The sequence below is a fragment of the Odontomachus brunneus genome, unplaced genomic scaffold (assembly GCF_010583005.1).
Source record: "Odontomachus brunneus isolate Ranch 3 - 2012 unplaced genomic scaffold, Obru_v1 Obru_scaffold_141, whole genome shotgun sequence".
Taxonomy (NCBI): Eukaryota; Metazoa; Arthropoda; class Insecta; order Hymenoptera; family Formicidae; genus Odontomachus; species Odontomachus brunneus.
Genome location: NW_022639591.1, coordinates 493,150 through 498,943, shown reverse-complemented (window position 1 = coordinate 498,943; position 5,794 = coordinate 493,150). Strand labels below are relative to the sequence as shown.

The 5,794-nt window shown below is 30.9% G+C and overlaps 1 protein-coding gene across 25 annotated transcripts in view; it reads right to left on the bottom strand.

Moving 5' to 3' along the window:
- Positions 1 to 5,794, bottom strand: part of LOC116850282 (pleckstrin homology domain-containing family G member 5) — a 734,731-nt gene that overhangs the window by 380,271 nt on the left and 348,666 nt on the right. The window lies entirely within an intron of this gene.

Here is a 5,794-nt window from a genome sequence, read left to right as displayed (position 1 = left end):
AGAGAGAGAGAGAGAGAGAGAGAGAGAGAGAGAGAGAGAGAGAGAAAGAGAGACAGGATAAAAATGTTACTACAAATTTCTTTTATCTGAATCAGTATATTTCTTATGAAATATTTATTTTGAAATGTAAAACACTTTTTGTATATTTTAAATATGTGTGAATTAATTATAATTCTTCAATAAACTCTTCTTTAGAGTTCAACATGGAAATTCAACACAGGCGCTATAAGAAAAAAATATGGGAGAGAGAGACAAAGAGAATTTTTTTAAATATAATTTTTAAATGAATTTTTTTTTAATTTATCAAAACGATAATAACCATTTGTATCGAAAGACATATATAATGTTTAATTTCGAGATTCTTTATTCGAAATTTAATGGGATTTGCAGGATTAATGTAGAATTAAAATTTTAATTCATGATCCAACATAGTGATTCAACGAACCGATTTAATTTGCTAATTAAAACAAGAAGGAAGGAAAGAAAGACGAAGAAAAATAAGATATAATTTCGCGAGTCAGGTCGAAATTAAAAGGAATCAGTAAAAATACTTATCTTGATGTGGCAGTTTAAAATATTGCCGGGGTGTAAATTAATTAACGCTTAGTTGGTAAGAAGAGATAAGAGAGTTCTTGCGTTGCGCGCTCCAGCAAAGCTGTTTTTATAGAACAGAAGAGAGGTAAAATACACGAGCACAAAACTGCGAAATAAAGTCGACGAGTCGAGAATTTTCGCGTGGTGTATGCTTCCTATCGTTATGCTGGACGACATCTCCGTTGCTTGCCCATTCTCGTCGGACGCGCGACGCGAGGCGATCGCATGGCCGCAAGTTTATTCTAATTATAATCGAGTTAATTCTACAAAATTCTCATTTGATGACATTTGTGCTATCTGCGGCGCAAGAAAACAACGGCAACAACAAAGTCGACCGTAATATAATGAAACGTCAGGAACTGAGTCCCACCATCGACGCGCAACAAAGATAATTCTTGGTCGGGCGTAATCAAAGTTAGTTTCTCATTAAAGAATGCCATATTATGCTGCGTAATATGAAATACAGTCGCGCGCACGCGAACTCTGATTTATATTTGATAATCCGATTACACCATCCGTGGAGAGTCGACCTTAATTTCGCTCGTGAAAGAGTGGAAGTTGAAACAGCGATTCTTGCGTGAAATTCCGACATGATATCGAAGAAATTGTAGACGGTAAACGTGACGTGGATAACGTGGATAACGTAGTGGAAATTCCGAGGAAACAAAGAGAGACCTTTAAATATCGTCATTAGGACAGTTAATGCTTTGGCATTTGCATCGCCTCTCTACCATTTAATTCGCTGAGATCAGAACGGCGATAACACATAAAAATATGCTAATCGTCGCAATGGCTTCTCTCGGGAGGAATAAAATAATGTTGATTAAGGTGATAAAAGAGACCGCGCTGATCCGTGATGTAGATACGATCCTCGTAAGTTCATAGAAATTATGGTAAATGTTTTCTATATTTTTTTCCGTTCCTTTTTTCCACCTCGTCGATCAGGAAGAGAAATTAGTTTCGCCGACATTCGACGGACGCGAAATAATTGCAAGCACGTGCACTTTATGTTAATTCTTTCCGCGTTTCACATCTCGTTTCATTTGCCCATCGTTATCGAGACGTATTTCGCCGATATTTGCATAAGTCGTTAATGCGCAATGTTTAATAAATATGTAAATGTGCATTGACAGGTGATTAAAGGACCGTGTTAATCGCGGATTAATCATGTCACATCGTATACACTTTATTGCGTATTTAATGAGCGAAATGGACTCTCCATTTTTAAATATAGGCCTCGCAGTTCGGATAATGTCTAAATTATTTTCTAGAAATCGCAGAGCGTCTCCTCGGGTAGCTGAAAGTATTTCAATGGCACAAAGGATTGGATTCTTTACGCGCTATATCCAATACTATATTTTGTCGGCAGATATTTGCTTTTGAACTCCTCCGCTTCTCGGAAGCTCGATTGTTTCGTCACTTCGAGTGACGAGATGTTTGAGAGTTTTCCTCTTTTTGCTTTTTAATACATTGCTCTTTTTCACAGGCTTCCATATCGAGTTTCCCGATGAAATCAACGTGTATTTCTCGTGGTAATATAACAAGATTTTAATTATTAATTTGTTGCTAAGTTTTCCGTACTTCGCAATGTTCCTGTAAAACTTTCCGATATCAGAAGTTCGTAAAGCCCGTGTCACACTACAGATTGGAAATTGAGGATTGCGGATTGAAGATTGGAACTCGACCAATTGGAACAAAGCAAACCAAGACCAAAGTTAGTCGATTCGTCGAAATATAATCTTCAATCTGTAATCCTCCATCTCCAATTCGTAGTGTGACACGGACTTAATATCGACGCGAATTCTTCGCTGATATTACGTTGAGATATATAGGGTATCTGACGTAACGTATACATTGTGTGTAAGTAAAACTCATCAAATTGAATAAAAAAATCTGTTAGCATTTTGTAAGCACGATAATTATTGAGAGATACTAATTAAGAGAAATTGACGAATGAATGCATGTGATGCGGTGAGACGAACTTTGTAGAACAATCTAAAGAAATATGTCGACGTGTTGATTATCTTTGATGAGTATCACTTGGCAACGAAAAACGGAATAACATTGCGAACAACGAGTGTCGTGATCCAGTGTTGTACGCTTATTGCAAAGTGTGTAGTGTAATAAAATATGTAGTAGTAAATATATATTTATGTATATAAAATTATACATTTATTTAATCTTTTGACAAAAATTACACCCTATACTTCGTAAAAAGATAAATTTATTTCACTATTTATATTTCACTTTCGGAATAAAATCGGGTAAGAAAAGGTTCTGCGGTTGACAAAAATAATCTTATGTTTCCTGTCTAAATACGTAAACGTGACGTCATATTTAAAGTTTGTCATTATTGTTTCTTTTCTTCAACAAAATAATATTAAACGTCAGATGCAAGTACCCATGTCATACGGGTATCTGCATTTGACGTTTACCACTATTCTGATGATGGAAGGGTGATTGTCAGCCGGTTCCATTTCTGAGTTCTAATTTAAACGTGTAAAAATTAATCGACAAATATTGTTTTATGTAGTATGCACTTGACCACGGTTTTACTATTGAAAATATTAATATAATAATATAATAAAAAAAAACAATTCTTTATTATATATTATAATATATTTTTATTTTATAATATTAATAAAAATATTTTTACAATTACCTTTTTTACAATAAACTTTAATGCAAAATATAATATAATGTTTCATAATTTTATTAAATAGATTTCAAGCGTGTTGTAATGTATGTTAATAATTTTTTTGTGAAAAATTCTATTATATTTTTATTTTTAATATACGGTAGATGTTATTTATTAATGACATCCAATTTATAAATATAATTGTATATAATGTATTAATAATAATATTTTGATGCGCTTATGATATATTAATAAAGTACTTTAAAAAATTATAATTATTAAAATATTTTAATTGTATATTATATATAAATAAAATATTTAATATATAAAATATTTAATATATAATATATAAAATATTTAATATATAATATATAAAATATTTAATATATAAAAATTATATATTAAAATATTTTAATTGTATATAATATATTAACAAAAACTAATGTTTACAATCTGCAGTACGTTTATAATGTTTGCAATCTTAAACGTACTAATTTCGAATATTAGATATTGGTATCAAATCTTGTAGATCAAGTTAAACGAACACAAGTTTGAACTTTGGACAATTTACAAATTTTAGACAAGTTATTACCAGCAAGAGCTTGTAAAATATTTAATTAGTCTTTATCCATATGAATATTGTCAATAACACTTTGTCAATAATAAGAACAATTATAGCAATTTAATAATATGCGTCATAGTACTCCTTTTTTCGGGAATTATAAAATAAATTAATAATAACTACGACACTACATTTTGTCGCGATTAATAACTTGTCCAGACTTTTACTTCTAATGACATTGCAATAAAAAAGAAATATTTGAAAATTTTCTTTATTATGACTTGAACATTTATTTATGAGATTTAAAGTTCATTTTTAAAAAATAAAATTTATTTTTTTTAATAAATTTGATATTCCACAAATAAATCTTCATGTATTTGTCTTTCAGCGCATACACAGAAAAATTCATACTGTATTCAAGTAAATGTTGTTAAATAAATATTACTTGTTTAAAGTATTTCATAAATTTATGTATCCTCAAATCTATCATATATATAACTTCATCATAGGCATCAAATTAATTCAAAATACATTTTGAATTTCATCAAGTTTAGTATTTTAATCAAGAATATTAAATTAAAACAAAAATTCGGTTTGCTTATTACGTAGAATTGAATTAACTTTTATAATACAATTTTATAATATTCTTTTAAAGAGGATAAAGTCTTCTTTTGATTATATGATAAAAAGCAATTTTAAAATTTAATGAGTATATTTTAAGACTATTATCGAAAAAATATTATTTTTTGGAAATAATCGTTACTTAAAAGAAGAAAGACAAATTGAGTAATCGTTTTTCTTAGCAGAAGAATGATATTTTTCTATGTGTATGCACGTATTTAGTCCCTAATTTTTTAAGTATAAATTGTCAAAGTTAATCATTTTAATTTACACTTCGAATAATAATTTAATAAAAAAAACATTTATAATTGGTATTATTTTATTTTCTTTTTGAAAAAAATGATTAAAAACATTAAAGCTGGTGACAAATTAAAAAAATGATTAAAAACATTGAAGCAGATGACAAATTGAAAAATGATTAAAAACATTAAAGCAGATGAAAAAACAATTAAGAGAGTCAAAGAATTTAGTAATAACGAAATAGCTACTACCACTAGGATTAACAATTTAGCGTTAATAACTCAATAATTATTACGGTTGTTTACAAAATGATAAAGTACTTTTTTGTTGAACTTGGTTGAATTCAACTTGCACATGAGCGGATATATACGTTGTATCAGATTCCTTCTATAAATAATACACATTCTAATAATTAATTAATCATTCTACGTTATCAATTTACATCTCACGACGTGCCTCGATGATTTAACGCGCGCAATTCACGCGCTGGAAATCCGCCGGCATTCCGGCTGCGGAAGCCGATAATCAACCAGGACTACGAATCTAATTAATGATCGTTGATCATAATTACGTGGATGTAATGCCGCATCAGCGATTTCTTGATTTTTCGCCTTCCTGCTGTCTATCGATTGTCTCTCGAGCTCAGCCAGGATTAAGAAACGAGGCGAGTTTCTTGGCCCTTTTATGGCCTGAATCGAAAACATGAACACGAAAGAGAACTCCATTACTCGACTTTCCCTAAAATACATAGGCTTCTGGACGAGTTGCCCAGTCGACGAGAAGTCGACGGTAAAGCATTATAAAAGAAGCGCGTATTGGACGAGATCCTCTGATGTATACCGTAAATTACAAAAAACACTTTGGGACATTTCTCGAACGAAAGTAACGACATGGCATAATTTCGACACGGGGAATAGGTTGGCGAGAGAGCAAGAGACGGGGAGAGGAAAAGCGCAAAATAGACAGAAAAGAAAGGAAAAGAAAGGAAAAAGAGCAGAAACGTAAAAAAATATGGAAATACTTTCCCGTTAACGATATATTTGCGTGATCGGTTTGTACACAATTTATGTTCAAACATCGAAATATATATTTTAAGCCGGTTACGCATTATACGCGAGAGAGAGAGAGAGAGAGAGAGA